This window comes from Fundulus heteroclitus, chromosome 14, assembly GCF_011125445.2.
Source record: "Fundulus heteroclitus isolate FHET01 chromosome 14, MU-UCD_Fhet_4.1, whole genome shotgun sequence".
In the NCBI taxonomy this organism is placed as follows: domain Eukaryota; kingdom Metazoa; phylum Chordata; class Actinopteri; order Cyprinodontiformes; family Fundulidae; genus Fundulus; species Fundulus heteroclitus.
Genome location: NC_046374.1, coordinates 12,038,586 through 12,055,788, shown reverse-complemented (window position 1 = coordinate 12,055,788; position 17,203 = coordinate 12,038,586).

Sequence of the window (17,203 nt, the reverse complement as noted above, 5' to 3'; positions counted from 1 at the left end):
CTCTCTGACTCTCTCTCTCTGTGAAATGCACACATTTAAACACGCGCTGCTCCCTTTGACGCTCGCATATACTCGCAGCTATTGTTGGGACAGTGCCTTGCAAAAGCATTTCTGAACTTTCCCCCACTTGATCATGTTCCAGCCACAAACCTTGCTGCGTTTTATTGTGTCGTAATGTTATAAACCAACACAAAGCAGTAGATTGCTTGTGAAAATACGATCAAAAAGATTAATATCCGATCAGTGCGATACGCTGCTGGGTATCCCAGGCTTGGGAAATCTCACACAGCTCAGTTCAAACCGGAACGGAAAGAGTACTGGCACAACTGTGCACATGCCAAAATATGGCCATCCACCTAAACCGACAGGCTAACTCTGGAGGAGCTGCAGAGGTCCGAGCTCAGGTGGCAAAATATTTACAAATGACGACCACAAATTGTCCACTGCAAAAATCTGGTCTTTATTAAAGAGTGGCAAGAAGAAAGTCATCGTTGAACTAAGGCCTTCATATTTAAAGGTTGTCGCAGACAAGATTAAAATGTTACTTTTTGACCTGCGTGCTAAATGTTAAGTGTGGAAGGGAACCTAACGCAGCCCAGTACCATGAACATGCCACCTCCACAGTAAAATATGAATCGGTCTAGATGCTTTACCTCAGCTGGTGATGGGGAATATTAGCGGACCTACTGTAAATGCAGCGTAATCCTGGAAGAAAACCTGATAGATGCTGCAGAGGACCTGAGGCTGGGGTGGAGCATCATCCTCCAGCTGGAATATCTGGTAGGATTTGAAAACCGAGCATCACAGGCACTCTCCATCCGGTCTGAATGAGTTTGAGGTTTTTCTTTCCACTTCACCGTTAAGTGCTACTTGATGAATCACAAAAAAAATATTAAGAAACACCTTTATTGCCCCACAGTGGGGGACACTAAATAACACAATAAAACAAACTTGAGGATGTAACGAAATGTGCGAAGGTCCAAGGGTTGGATGCCTACGGGTTGGATTAATTTAGACGTCAAACGTCGTTGTATAACCCCGCTTTCAAGGCCGAAAGCTTTAAGAGGAATTATTTCAAGATATTTTAGGTTTTCCCACGGTCTTGTGGCAGTGCTGTTTCAGGCCACCAAAATACCTCTCACGTCTCCTGAAGTAATATGGACGAATAGCAGGTGATGAGTAGGAACTGCCTCTTTACTGGGAGGCAGTCAAATATGTTCCGTGGAGAAATAATGGTGGCTCTTCAAGAAGCAACAAATGACAGGTCAAAATAGTCCCTGTAATGGTTGAGCTCCTTCTCAGCTTCACATCGTGTTCGTGAACTCCCCCCACGCAGAGTTCAACCAGAGGTTCCTGTACCATACAGATGCTCTCCTTATACCCAAGTGATGACAGCCTCTGCCATTAGTAACTCTTTGAATTGATCACAGGCGCTCTGTCTCAGGAACCCCTGTGAAACGGCCGCTCAGCGTCCGCTGATGGAGGACCTGTCATTCTGAAGACACACCGGCGCTGGAGGGAGACCTCCGAACAGGACGAGGCAAGTTTTTCAAATTCCAGCCGCGTCGAGGCCTCTCGTTCTGACGGAAGACGGCTGCCGGAGACCTTTTGGGACAGACGTGACAGTCAGATGGACTTCAAAACAAGCCGTGTTTGTAGTTTAGCTCCAAGTAAAACCCCTGGAGATAACAAAGGGCGAGATTTTTGTCTCTTTGTCAGCACAACAAAAACGTACCTTGTTTTACTCTGTCTTGTCTAACCCTCAGTCGGTCGAGGCAGATGACCGTTCATACTGAGCCCGGTCCTGCTGGAGGTTTTCCTTCCCGTTCAATGGGGAGTTTTTCTTCCCACTGTCGCTTCATGCTTGCTCAGTATGAGGGATTGCTGCAAAGCCATGGACAATGCAGACGACTCTCCCTGTGGCTCTACGCTTCTCCAGGAGTGAATGCTGCTTGTCGGGACTTTGAAGAAATCAACTGGTTCCCTTAGATAGGACATTTTTGACCAATCTGTATAATATGATTGAATTTGACTTTGTAAAGTGCCTCGAGATGACATGTTTCATGAATTGGCGCTATATAAATAAAATTTAATTGAATTGAATTGAATTAAAAAAAAAATGATCCCAACAAAAATGTGCATTTTACCTGGAGAAGAAGTGAGAACCCCCTTCCCTCCAAGAGCTAGTTTTACCACCTATTGGCTTAATTAATAATCATTTCAAAAGGTTTTCACAGATGGTGACACATTTTCGTTGGGCACCCCCATCAGGGGTGGTAGTAGTGTTTGCAGCCTGGAGAAGCGGCAAAGGTACCTGACGAGCCAGATGAATCTCGTTCCGCCTAGCTCCGCCTAGCTCCACTCACATCCATCTGGGACATCTCCCATAGAGAGTGATTTCTCCAACCAATTTCATTGTCTAGCCAATCAGGACGCAGGGCTGGAGTTTCATAGATGTGACTTAGTGGAGAAGCGACCGTGAGACTGTTTTGATTTGAACAACAATGGCGGCTCGCATCGAGGAAGCAAGCGTTAACGTTGATGCTGCTGTTTCTTCCATGTTGTCCAATCTACCTAATATTGTTTCATTAAAAGAACATCAGAGAACGGCTCTGAAGGCTTTTGTTGGTGGAAACGATATTTTGCCCTTCTCCCCACCGGATTTGGCAAGTTTTGTTTTTTTCCTGCGTCGCTCTCATCAGCGTCACAGGTTAGCTTCGGTGTGAGTGGTTGAAATAGCACGTCGATAAAGATGACAGACAAGTGGCTTACCCAATCATATGCAAGGATTTTTGATAAGGCCCAGCCTTCTGAAACGCCATTCCTATGGATCAGTTCCAGATGGATGAGTAGAGCTAGGCGGAGTGAAATTCATCTGGCTAGGGTCAGGTTAGCTGCAAAGGTCATTGGTTCAAAACTCTGACTCTGTGTCCCTGAGCAAGATCCTTGACCATAGATTACTCCCCATGCTCCACTCAGCGGGGCATCACGCTGCTCCCAAAAGGGTTAAATGCAGAGACAAATTCCCCCTCTGTGGGACGGTGAAAGGAAATCTTTATTTATCATGTGATGGGGAGTTCAATAGGTCCTGCTGCAGCAAAGCATCCCTAAACTATGACACTTCTATTCCCATGCTTCACAGATGGTTTGAGCTTGTCTTCCTGGAAGGTTTCATACACATCCATTGTTCTCATATCCAAATAGTTCAGTTTTACTCATTTGGTCTAAAGAACGTTGTCCCGGACGTCCTGGTGTTTCTTTATTAATTGTACCACCATGACGCTTTCACATCCACAGTGTCAGGAGACTGCTGTACATCCTGTGATCACGTCAACAGCATTTAAGGAATACCTTTATGATATTTCAATGAAACGGTTTAAACATCAGGAAACAGAGCCTTGAATGTTGAGCCAGAAGGTTTGCAGTAAGATTTTTGAAAACAGAAGTTTTTGCCTCCCACACTAATGATGTGATGTCAGGCAGTTAGAGCTTCAGAGATGAAGCATCCTTTCGTAGTATCTGCTCCAGAGTTGACCTCTCTGTGTCCACTTTTCCTCGAGGAGGCGTGGATGGATAAATCAGCGGGCCCGACTCCCTTCTGCTTTCCGTCTCACCCAGTTTATTTTGGAGCAGCAGAAAGCCAGATGTGTGTCAGGGGAAGGACCTTACAGGATAGGACTAAATTTATTAGCGGTCGAGTCCCAAATGTAGCCGTGAAACACACCCACAGACCTTTCCTTAAGGCCTCAGGAGAACCTTTCTATGATCTAACACAAACACACAACCATATGGTTTCTATCTCTCACTGCCAGCTTTGTAATGGTTGACTTTTCTTGGCTTGTTAAGCTGTGCGTCCACCGGACAGCGTCGGTGAGGCGGCTGGATAAGTGGCCTCCAAGCTCACGGTAAACAGATAACACAGACACAACGTTACTGTGGTTTTTGTTTGTGACGGTTACCAAGGATTCTCTGAAACATCCCACAAATCCTACAGCTGCTTTATGGAAAACGGAGATAAAGCGCTGACAGATCAGCAGGGGTGGCTTGAGAAATGTTTTTGAATTGGTTACCAGAAGGGGCCCCCAGGTAGTCTTGGGTTGGCAAATCGCGTTAAGTTTTACAGTGTTGGACATTTGCTTTAGTGGTGCCACTTTATATTAGGGACATTCCCGGTATATTGCTAACATAAAAATGATTAGACCATGGTCTGTGTGCATACTCGATTCTGATTGGCTGCAGGATGTCCGGTAAAAAGTGTTACAGGACAGCTATAATAAAGACCCATTCAAATAACCTGATTGTTCTAAATTATCGCGCTGGCTAGCTAATGAGTTAACGAGTGATATTAAATACTTTTCTCAGCCCCTTCTTGTGAAAAACGTACGATTTTAATAGTGAATAAAAATTTAAGTATCATTAATTGATTTTATTTTTGTGTTTTTCTTGAGTGACAATGGTGTAAGCGGGATAATACCCTTTAAGGTGTCCATTATCAGAAATGAATGGTCTTCGCTGAATCAAGTTCACTCCTTCACGTTGTCCATTAATTTCTGATAGTGGACACCTCATCAGCCATTATCCTTTACTTAATAAATAGCTCTAAAAAAAAAGCATAAAAAACTTAGGCCTCCATAATTCAGGAAAAACAAATGTTTTTGCTCTTTAGAACTTAGTTTTGTGTTCAGATGTGATTGGTAGATGAGTATTAAGCAAAAATGTGTCCAATTTATGTAAATTCTACTAAAATTTCTACAACAAATCTGAAAATTTTCACAACAGCACTAAAAAGTGTCCTTTTTACTGAAAGTTTATGTTTTTATTTTTGGTTACAATCTGTCATACTCATTGTTTGTTAAAAAAGTTTTTCACATGAAGTCTCTTCTGTTTTTGCAATTTTTGTCTCTTGTTTCAGAGGATCAGGCACATTTTCAACCTTACCTTAACTTCTAGACAAATTCCGACAATAATGATAACAAGAGAAAATGCAGTTTTCAAATGATTACAACAGATGGCAATCAAAGTCATTGACATCTGTCAGCCGGTGATGGGATGCACAGCGATCTCTCACGCTTTGGGGATACCACAAAATCTGTCTAAGAGTTCATCAACTTGCAATCCTGGGCGTCATACAAGAACAAGAACAACATCTAAAGTGCTGTGGGCTTTACTTGCCATACAAGTCACTGTTCATGATTCACCAATAAGAAAGAGACTGGGAGGACATGGCATCCATTGGAGGGTTTCATGGTTAAAACCACTGCTGAGCAAGAAGGGTCTTTTCCACATACCCCAAAAAAACATCCTAATGCTCCCCAAGACTTTCCTGTTACTCTGTATGTACATTTTAAAGCCCATTCTCCCATAATATTTCTTTCTAGATGCTGCACTAATTTAGCTCTCCTTATAAAACCACAAATTTACCTCGTAAACAAGACACAAGTTATAATAGATGTTGAAAATCTGAAGAAAAAAACAAACAGATTTGAATTACTTGGACCTGAGGAGTCCAGTGTGGATGGGATAATTTTATGATTACTATAGAAAAGCAGCGCTGAATAAGCGGCGACGTGCCAGGTTCTGAAGTCACTGCTGAACGTCTGCCTGGTTAATGAAGCGCTGCTTGAAGCACGGATGAAAGGCAGGAGGAAGGCCGTGTTGAGGAAGGGAAATGGGTCTAAATGGGCTGCCCACTGGGAGCTCCACAGCCAGGAATAGGAACAACAGACCTCAAATACTGCTCAGGCATAAACTCTCTGCCAGCATGAGTATAACGTTGCACAAAACAGTCCAAGAGCCCACCGACCGTAAACTAAAATGTGCTTTTAATCTTTTTTTAAACTCTAAGAATCATGTCTGAACACAGATTGTACGTGACCCTCCCGTAGCTTTAATCCGCTCCTCTTTGGGAACCAGTGGTTTACAGGTCAAAGTCTGGGATATTGGTTCTATGCTCGGACGTTTCCTGTTTACAGTAAACAATTGTCGGGGGATTTCTCGTCAGGTTGGAGAAGGTTAACAAATCTCTAAAGAGCTCTGATAAACTGCTCAGAGAGGAAAGGAAATTCGACACCCTGTGCCCTAACAAGAGTTTTAGGCCAGTAAAGATCCCTCCAAATGCAACTGTTCAGAAGTCATCCTTTAATATTTCTCATTGTTTTGTCTCTTCACTTAGTTTGATCACTGTTGCTGAGTGCCTCTACACAGTAAACATGGCAGTGTTAAATCAGCACCAATGGGGTCAAATTTAACAGTTTTCGAGTCCATTTGCTCCAAATTCACTTTATATCAAGTAAAAATTGACACTGACCAATACCAGAAAATGTTATATAAAGTTAAATACCACAGGCTGAGATACTCTGTAAAGAGCATTATTTACAAATTTAAGTATTATTATTTTAGTCTATTGAATTGATACTTTAACTCAAAACATTCAAATGCAGTGTCGGTAGAGTTAGCACCGTCAAGTAAGGTGTTGATTGCTCCCTTTTCTGGATGATTCTTCCTGGATCAAAGAGATAAACCAGTTTCCATGCAAGTTAATCTGAAAACCAAATCCATAATAATCAGGAGCGAGGAACCCAATAATTCAGCCAGGCATGGTGTTACGTTTAAAAAGGTTTATTGTAAATAAAACAAATAAAACGCGTGGAGAGAGTCCAGAATGAGGAGGAGACAGGCAGGGCTGATGACAGGCTGAAAGCAGAGAGCAGATCCTTAAAAGGGGCGGTGGTCATGAATGACAGGTCCAACAGAAACAGGCAGAACAGTCCAAGGGGCAAGGCAGGAATCAAAAACAAAAAAAAAACTGTCCAGGTCATGACCAGAATCAGAAAGCCATTGAGGCATCCAGCAAGGGCAAAAAGAGACAAGAGACTCCAGAACAGGGTTAAGAACAGGCCAAGCAAACTCTAACGCTGGACCTCAACTCACACACTGGCTGGAAGACGACCTGGCACTGACTGAGAGTGAGAGGGCGGTATTAACACGCAGAGCCCCAGGTGAAGCTCAGACCGACAGTCAGGCTCAGCGCAGGTGAAGCTGCTCCGCTAATTAATTTAGTGCAGAGGAGCAGAACATGGAAAACAGCGAGTTAGCCCAAAGAAAACACCAGAAAACAATCAGATGCATAACGTACATTTGTGAGGTTATTGATTTCAGTCTGTAGTCTAATATTTCTTTACTTTCCTTTATTACATGACTGGTCATCATCTGCCAGAGGTCCCTCGCTCTAGGTGTAAGCAATGGGGGGGTCGGTCTTTTTCAGTGGCTAATCCAAACATTGTGGAATAGCCTTCTCAATGAGCTACACTCTATCACTAACCTGCCTCTATTCAAAGCAGAACTGAAGATCCATTTATTTAAAAAGATTTTTAACTTTTAGTATTTTGATGTTTTTTTTTACATATTAGTATTTCTGGCTTTTTATGTGATACTTTCTTTGTCTTAACGTGTTCTGTATTTGTTTTTTATGCTGTTTGAAGGAGATATACAAATAAACTTTGCTTTGTTTGACTGCAACATACATTGCGTTGTCTTTTCTTGTGTTTTCATAAGATGAATTAACTAATGAACTGTGTTATTTTAAAGCTGTTCAATGTCCAAAGAATGATCTTTCCCTCCATGTTGTTCCACGTTGTCGTTCATTCAGTTCATTATATGTTTTTGGTAATTTTGTAACTAAGGGTGAGTGGTCTTTTTCTACAAACGTTTTGTTTAAAATGCATGGCTAGCTGTTTAATGGCAATTAATGTGTCTATTTAAGTTGCAAGAAGAAGTGGTTAACTCCATTAAGGCAAGACAAACTCATTTGGATAGCATAATTCAGCAACAACACAATTTAAACACTTTTAGGGTCCTGTCTTGATGTAGTTGGACTCTAAATGTATGATAGTACTCATAAAACACACACACAAACACACACACACACACACACACACACACACACACACACACACACACAAAACAGTCTCCATCAGTTTTCACGGAGCAAAAAATACTTCACTTCAGTTCAGACAATGATTGCAGTTGTTACAGACCATGACAGTTGATCAATTTGGCAACGTACACCTTTGCAGATCGTGAAATTTCAAGTTTTAAGGCTGTTGATGTTCCCTCTTTCCAATTTATCGAGGGCCAACCATTTTTTATGGTCCTACTTCTACTCTGTCCCAATTGAAGGACTCCCAGAACATTGCAATGTGGTTCTGGTGCTTTTTTCTTTTGACAATTACTTTATGTTGGTAAGTTTTTTTTCTTTTACTGTTTTAAAAAAAGTGTTTTGCCTAATATTGAATGCACTTCGTGTGTCGAACTGGACCAGTGTTCCTGATACTTCTAGGGTAATGGATCATAAATTGATGTTTTGGTGACAAATTAATGATGGTTAAATATTTTAAGTAAAATGTCATGCCATCTAGCAGCAAAGGAGGAAAAAAAAAGTATAATCTGGAGACGCAAGAGAAGAAGATGCCAGATTGTATCATCACACAGCAGCAAGGGGCCAAAACAGCAAGGACATGTTGCACAATTAACACCAGCTCTGACTGGCAATAAACTCCAAACCATTGCTTGCGTCAAACAATTTCACTTTTGATGGGCAGGTTTGTCGCTGCTAGTAGCCATGGTCAAAAGCCTTCATTCTTCCATTAGGTTGATCAGCATGTAGGAAGACTTCGTGACCATACTGCAGAACAAGTTTGACCTCGAACTGAGCGGCACCCTCCAAAAGGTCAGACATCTACAGAAAAGTTCTCAGCTGTCTTAAAATACTTTAGTAAATTCAATGGACACGTGTTTTTAACACCATAAATGTGAGTTAGTGTGGGCTCTCTTTGCAGGGCTTCACTGTGTTGTGCATTGATTTCTACAGCTCTGAGGACAACACGACGATCATCTCTTACTCAGGTTTAAGCACAAGCGGTTGGAGTCCGTTGAGGTGGCTCGGGCGTCTTGTCTGGACATTCTTTGCCTCTTTCAACGTCTATGTTGGACACAGCAGCTTGGACGAATGTGCACCTTTTGTGGAGCGTTGTGGTATAGGGTGCGCCAAACACATAACGCCAAACACATAAAGTCCTCAAATGCACCCAAGTGAAGAAGATGACTTCTTCTTCACTCCAACAGCAAGTAGATGTGGCTGAATAATGCTGGTGATGCTCTCAAGGTGCTCCCCAATGTTGATTCCTGCAGGAGAAGACAAACACACCACTAAATCAAACCATGTTTTTGTGTTCAAATGTTTTACAGCAAGAAGTTAGATTAGAAACTATTTGAAGACAACAAGATGCCCTGTCCAATCTGTGGTGGGAATTGAGCACAATAGACGTTGGAAGATATAGCTGCCATTAGACTTAGACTTAGACTTTCTTTATTGTCATTTTGTATACACAGAGTGCATACAGAACGAAATTTCGTTTTCACACAGCTCAGAAAGATTGCAGTGACTCTACAGGATACCTTGCAGTGAATTACAGTACAGGATAAAGTGCAGTGATAAATCGCAGTCGCTTACAGGATATGTTTTAATTGACTTCCGGATAAAGTGCAGCAGTGAACAGTAGGCAGTTGAAATGTAAACAATGTAAAACAAATGTAAACAAATATGCAGTAAGGTGCAGCAGTGATTTAAAAGTAGACAGTTGCATTGTAAACAGTTTTGCAGTACGTTTCTGGGTAAGGTGCAGCAGCAATTTTGCAGGATACGATACAAATGTGCAAATGTGCAAATGTGCGAATGTGCAAATGTGCAAATCAGCGAGTCGAGTGTGGTACACAGTCCGTTTTTATACTTCAGCTGTTCAGCAGTTCAACAGTCTGATGGCAGCAGGGAAAAAGCTTTTGCAGAACCTAGTGGACCTGCAGCGGATGCTGCGGAACCTCTTCCCAGAGGGCAGCAGGGAGAACATTAAACTGACTACAACAAAATGAGAACATAAAACACAATCATGATTCATTAAACATAATTTAATAAGAATAAGAATTCCTTAATTCTCCTGCAATGTGGAAATTCGGATGTGACGGTGGCAAACACACACACAGACAATTACACACAATTATTAGCACTGGAAAAAAAAGAAGAAAAAAAGAACTAACTAGCCTAATCTAAAATTACCTCTGAAGAAACGCCAAGAGTAGAAGATACAAAGTAAATACCAGAGTAAATATTGCATAATTATTGATATGACATACCCAGGTAATAAAAAGATGAAATATTCAACTTTAACAGTGGAAAAGACTCCATCCTACTCACATCTCACAGCTATGTTCAATCCATCATGTGAAAAGGGAAAGAGTACGACCCAACTGCAAATTTAACAAGACATGACCATCAGCCTAAGCTGACAGGCTGGGTAAGGAGGGCATGAATCAGAAAAGCAGAAGCTAAGGGGAACTCTGGATGAAGTGCAGAGATTCACAGCTCAGGTTAGAAGAACTTTCTGACAGGACAACTAGTCATGAACTACAAATATCTGGCCTTTCCATTTACGATAAAGACTGGCAAGAAGAAAACCATTGCTGAAAGAAAGCCATAAGAAGTTCCATTTAAAGTTCACAACTAAGACAGGATAAATGTAGAATACTATATCTGTCAGAAAACCAACACCACACATCCCCCTGAACACACAATCCCCAAAATGAATTCTTAATGCAGTTTAATCCTGAAAGATAACCCTATGGAGACTGCAAAGGGCTTGACACCGTGGAGGGGCCATGATCCTAAACATACAGTAAAAACCACAATGCAATGGTTCACTTTGTGCTTGTAAAGTGACAAAATGTGAAAAGCGGTTAGCGGTGTGAATATTTCAACATGATGTTAAGACATAAGCATAAAAAAAAAACCTCTAAGGCTTACAAACGTTAAAATGCAGTTATAGAGATTGCATCCCGAGGCGCTCGCTGTGTCACAGGAATGTGTTTACGCTGCCTCCTGCAGAAACCTTTAGATAAACCCACACACACTTGAACGATAAAGCGTTTCTGCTCTTGATTTTATCATAAAGAAGAATAACAGTGCAGGCAGCAGGCACGGTTCTTATGTCTGCAGACACGGCTGATGCTGTTTCTCTTCAGGCTCTTCGCTTTCCCTGTTATCTCACCAATTCTGTTTCTCTTAAGTGTCTGTCATCTCCATCTGCTCCCATCATTATTCGCCGTACTCAGCAAAAATATTGAGCCAGCTGTCCTTTCCTTGCATATTTCCCTCTAAAGAGCCAGACTTTCTGGTCACCTCTACATGAACGGGTACATTTTGAGCCTACTGAAGTTAGAAACTATACACCACCTTATATATGGAAGCATCTTTGCTGTGAGAAGAACCACTTAGAGCACTGCTAACACTGTATGTTCAGTTTTTACTTTTTTTCTCTTTTTTTTCTACATTGTTGCTTTAAATGAGTAGCCATATCTAAGTGCACATCGTCTTGGGTAGATGGACTCCGGTCACACATAGAGTCGCATTTTCAGGATGCTTTACGGTTCAAAGGTTTACACTTATAGTTGAGCAACTCCACGAAACAAGCACAATGGCTATTTAGAATAGAAAAGCTTTAGATTGGATTTCGGCAGGCACGGGTCTGCTACACGTTTGGTAACCAATGCTGTACTTACAATCCTATCTTGAAGAGATGGATTCTGGGTACTATGTACGTTTGGATGACTGTGGACAGTGGACTTCACATGGAGCAGGAGTGTTGGCCGGCTAGACCTGATAGACCTGAGAGCCATGGGCAGGAATCCAAAGACTGAGATGAACTGAACTGATATGAAATGAATACACTATGATGATCAAAATGATAAGCATTATTTGTTTAGCCAAAGCTCAAATGTTTCATGTTACATCCTTGTATGACAAATCATTTTATACGACATCGCATTTAGAATAGATTCAGTCGACACAGGCAGTCCAAACACTGCACTTTGACACATAGATCAGATGCACATCGACACATAACACTCATACTTTTATACATATGACAACTAATCATATCCATTTAGCATCATGCTAATCACAATTCATTGAATTATGTTTGATTTTAACTCATTACTCTGATCTCACTTAATCGATTTATGCTGGATTACTTCATAATATGTTAAAGCAATCATAACGTGGTTTTGAACTATTTTGAATATTTATGTACCATGTTGAAAATAGAAAGATTTCACTTAAGACAAGATAAAACAACAAGATTTTATGCAGATTTTTTTTTTTTATAGGAATGATGAACCAGAATCTGATTGTCACCAAAGGTTTTTAAATCAGACGGTAATGGTAATTAATATAAATAAAACAAGGTGTTCTTGCTCAGTTTGGGTTTGGGCTCAGTGAGATTTCTCTGTTTTTAATATCTTTTAGGAGAGGTACGGTTATTGGCTGGAAAGGCTCAGCTGGTCCTGTGAAGACCCCTACAGTGATTCTGAAAAGTTGTAACTTGAAAGTCATGGATTTTTATCTATGAAAGGATGATGAGAAGGGTTACTGGTAAAAGGCTTTCAGGCCGGCAGTTAGAGTAGACAAATCCGAACTTGTTAGTTTAGGTTTAGGTTACCTAGTCTAGAATAGATTAAATAATATGCAGACTTCAAGAAGCCAATTATCAATTAGTTGAACCTGAAATTTAAGATTTAAAATTATCTTGTGTTATATATTGTATTACCGTCTTTTATTGATGCTAACTAATTTGATGGCCGATCTTGTTGATTATTATTAGATGTTTCCCATTATGTTTCTATAGCTTGACCTACACTTACCTTGTTAAATGGCTTCATATACTCATGTGTAATAGATGCTTATGTACAATACCTATGATTAGGTTCCCTAGTTTTACTCGACAAATGGGGGATATATTTGGATAAATTGAAGGGATGTTGTAGTAAAACCTTGCAATTAATTCATGATCTATTAAAACAGCACATCGAACTTCCCAGAGGTGGAGTTTGGAAGTTCTCACTTGTCTTGCCAAAGTCCTGCAAAGTTGATCCCTCGCGCCCTTTTGGGTAAATTCTAAAAGATTTAGGCCCTGTGCACACGACAATGATCCATTTAAAATGGGATTGTTTTTCCGTTTCTGTTTTAAATTACAATTTCAGTGCACACATCACTAGTAAAAACACTAAAAATGTGTAATTTCTCTTCCACGCCACTAGTGGGCAATATGTTCTTTGTAACTCAACAAGATGTCCATGCGGACAAATTAAACCTGTTTAAAAAGGCACCAACACTAAGTCATACAGAACATGTGCCAGGACTTTGTCTATCCACCTTATTTTTTAACAGAAATACGAACACAGTGAGTTGGCAGGTTTTTTTTGTGTCACTGGTTAGCTAATTCGAAGCTTCACTGTAGCAGCTAATACAGCAAGACTTCGTACCAAATTCGTCATTATGGCTTCAAAGAAGACCCGGATCATCTGTGCCCTTAGAGGTCATAATAACTGGTATAAAAAAAGAGGTTTACATAGAGCAGGAGTGTTTTATTACAAAAGATTCAGTTTTTTTTAGTCTATATGACAACAGAGACTGGTATATTATCAAAACATTATCCTTTGACGCTCATTTTCAAATTGGGCCATTTTCAAAGAAATGTGTGAACGTCACAAAAAAATGCTGTCTTATGCACAGGGTCTTCCTTCATACAGGATTTGTGGATGCGTTAAAATGTCCATGTGTTAGGCCACAGGACAAGCAGTACAGGACTGAATTTCTAACCTACAGCAGTACAGTGTTATAGGCAGGCTAGGTGGCATGCAGTTGTCCAACAAATAAATTATATCAGTCAACAAAGACTTGAGATGTGACTGCACTTGTGAACATCTTTGGGGGGGGGGGAATTCATGTGGCTCATCATGTGGTTCATCATGTTGCTCATGAACCTTCAGAGGTGGGACAGGAAAACTTGCCCACCTCTGTGTTCAGCCTGGGCTTGGTGGCTCTGGGTCTGCATGTTGTAGAAGTGTTCGGAAAAAATATTTTACAATTAGATTTATGTATTTTTTAAACTTTATAGGAAAACACAGATTATATGTTTTTCACTTGTTTTTCCTTTCTATGAACATAGTTCAATTTTAACTCTAGTTTCGCTGCACCCGGGGAATGTCCTGGATACCTAAATATAGGATGAGTAACGCGCAGTGAAAGAAAGCAACAAGTGTTGAGATAAACCATCATTAGTTATCAACGGCCGCTAAAAGCAAGGCAAGATAAATATGTGGGTGTTCTTCTCTAGGGAACAACGTGGGAAAGCCTTTTTCTCAGTGGCAACGCGTTACAGGATATAACCCAGCTGCATGTGAGGACAAATGTATGCGTTTGGTCCCGCTCTGTTATCTATAAGAGGCGGCAGGAAGCTAAGGTCACATCTGGGTTCAGCTCACAGCCGTCAGACTCTGAAGAGAGAGGGAAGACCAAAGAACGGGGAAAGTAGCAATAAACTAACTTGGAAAAAAATGGTAGAAGGATTTTTCTCATTAGTTTTAGTGCTTCATTATTTACGCTCTCAATTAGCACTGAGCCGTGGTTCCTTGAAGTGTAATGTAATTTAAGGCAATTAAAGGCAAGTTTCTTTAACATTAGTTTAATCTAAAAAAAAGTAGGGGTTCCTAGTGATACTAGTGGTTAAAATGTAGCTTTAACTAAGTAAAAGGAGTGAAAGAGCCAGAAGAAACTTCAGCCACCCCATTTTATTAAAGGGATCGCTATGCCTTAGAATTTTATGAAACCATAAGGTTTCCATGAGGATGGTATAGCTTACTTCTAAAAAGTTATACCTTCAGGCTGGCTGGCAGCCCAAGCCTAGTTCCTACTGCACACTTGCGCTAACACTGCAAAGCATCACAATGGCAGAAGCTATGATCATAGCAACAGCACTTTAGCATTCATGGCTACTGAGGTTGGTTATTAGGTTTTTGCTTTGGTGTTCATGTTTCGTATTAGGCCTGTATTGAGTTTGGGCCTGGCATGTTGTTTCTATTTTTACAATGCATTGAATATTTTTTCAATGCATTGTAGTGTTTTTGTGTGTGTGTGTGTGTGTGTGTGGGGGGGGGGGGGGGTATTTTTTGGTTATTTTTAAGCGTTTTTTTTTTGTTATTTAACTACGGAGCCTGGAGAGCTCACTTTAAGTGATATTTTTTTCAGGTTGTGATAATTTGTGAGCACGTTTCCTTTAATTGAGCCCTCGAATTAATAAAATGTGAGCATGTTTTCTTTTAATTTAGTCCTCGAATTAATAAAACTTATTCGGGCACACATTTTAAATATTCGAGGGTGCGTTTTGGTAGATCGAGATCTCGAATATACTATAACGTGCTCATGTTTACATGTGTCAAGACAATATTGAGTGCACGTTTTACATACTGTGGCCACGTTTAAGTAGACCGTGCACCCAATGTTCTATAACCATGTTCACTAAATTGTGCTCTCGCTTTAGTATATCGTGCGCTCGTTTGAGTACTTAGTGCACTCGTTTAATAAGTTGTGCCCTCGTTTTACTATGCTTAAAATGAGAGCTCAATTTAGTAAAATGAGCTCACAATATAGTTAAACGAGAGCACATTCTCTCAACATGCAAAACATTTTGCGATGACCCCTCTAGGACTCCGTATTTAATAACAAAAGAAAACATTTCATTTTTTCACATTTTTTCCTGTAGTGACCTCAAACTTGAATATATTCATATGGATATAAGATGACAGACTAACAATAAAGAAGTGCATCATTGTAAAGGCTAAAGAAGATTATACATACACACACACACACATATATATATATATATATATATATATATATATATATAGATATAGATATAGATATAGATATATAGATATATAGATATAGATATAGATATATAGATATATATATAGATAGATAGATATAGATATATAGATAGATAGATAGATAGATAGATAGATAGAGATAGATTTAAATTTATTTTACAAATAAAAACTAAACGAATGTCAATGGAAATCCAGCTGTTCTGTGAAGCCCTCTGAGGTTTGTTAGAGAAGATGAGTGAGCAAACAGCATCATGAAGACCAAGAAACTCAGCGGCATTTCAGCAAGAAACCTGTGGAGAGGTTTAAAGCAGGGCGACGTTCAGCATACAGACAGAACTAGATGGTCCTGACCTAGATCCTGTTCAGTCACTCTGTAGCAACAAAGCTAGCAGACGCTCTCTACCCTGTATGATAGGCAAACATTTCTATCTCTAGAAGTGTAAAGATGGTAGATAAATTCCCAAATGGCCTGCAACTGTTATTGCAGTTTAACAGCACTTCAATGTATTTTATCGAACTTGTGTGTCTGTCACACACAACCCCGATAAAATACATTGAAGTTTGGGGTCGTTCTACCAGCTTTTCTCGCCTTTGAAACAGATCCCAGTACAGCTCGGGCTGCCCTTACCAAAAAAAGGCAGCACTTAGCAGAGGCTCCCTTTTATTCATCTAACCTCATAAATGTCACATTAGATCTCCATCTATCACATAAACCCCCGGATGAAGTAAGAGTTGGAGCAGATAGAGTGGCCTTGAGGGAAAAGTGCAAAAGTTTCCTCTTTATCTAGTGGAGCCAGCTCTGTGGCACGGCGGCGCACAGGAAGGAGATTTTGGAGATCAGTGTGTGTGTGTGTGTGTGTGTTCATGGGAGAGGAAGAAATTTGAGAGCTCAATAGCAAACAAGTGACCAAATTATACTAGAGATTGCAAGAAAAACTCCTTTTCTGGTTCTTTCTCTGATACTGGTAGAATATTCCCAACATTTTAGAGGACATTGTATTCACTGACTTAAACTTTCACCTACTCCTTAGCCATCAGCCTGAAAGTGTTCACACTAAAAGACACAAAAAAACAAACAAAAAAAACAATGATTTATGTTCTGGGGAGGAAGGTCGTCACAGTTTGACTGTTTCAACACTTTCATGTCCAAACAGTTAAGAGTCAGACGAGAACACAAACACAACTCTGGGGTCTGCATTCATCTAAAGGCAGAGAGGGCCGCTACAAGGACTGAGAGCAAGACGAGGGGTCTGAAAGGACTTTTTCTAGAAACCGACGGAGTCCTGCTGCTTCTAAAGGTCAGGGAGCAAAAGGGGTAAACTTGGGGTCAGCAAACATTTTTAACTCTGTGTGTGTGTGTGTGTGTGTGTGTGTGTGTGTGTGTGTGTGTGTGTGTGTGTGTGTGTGTGTGCGCGGCTGAAGACTGGTG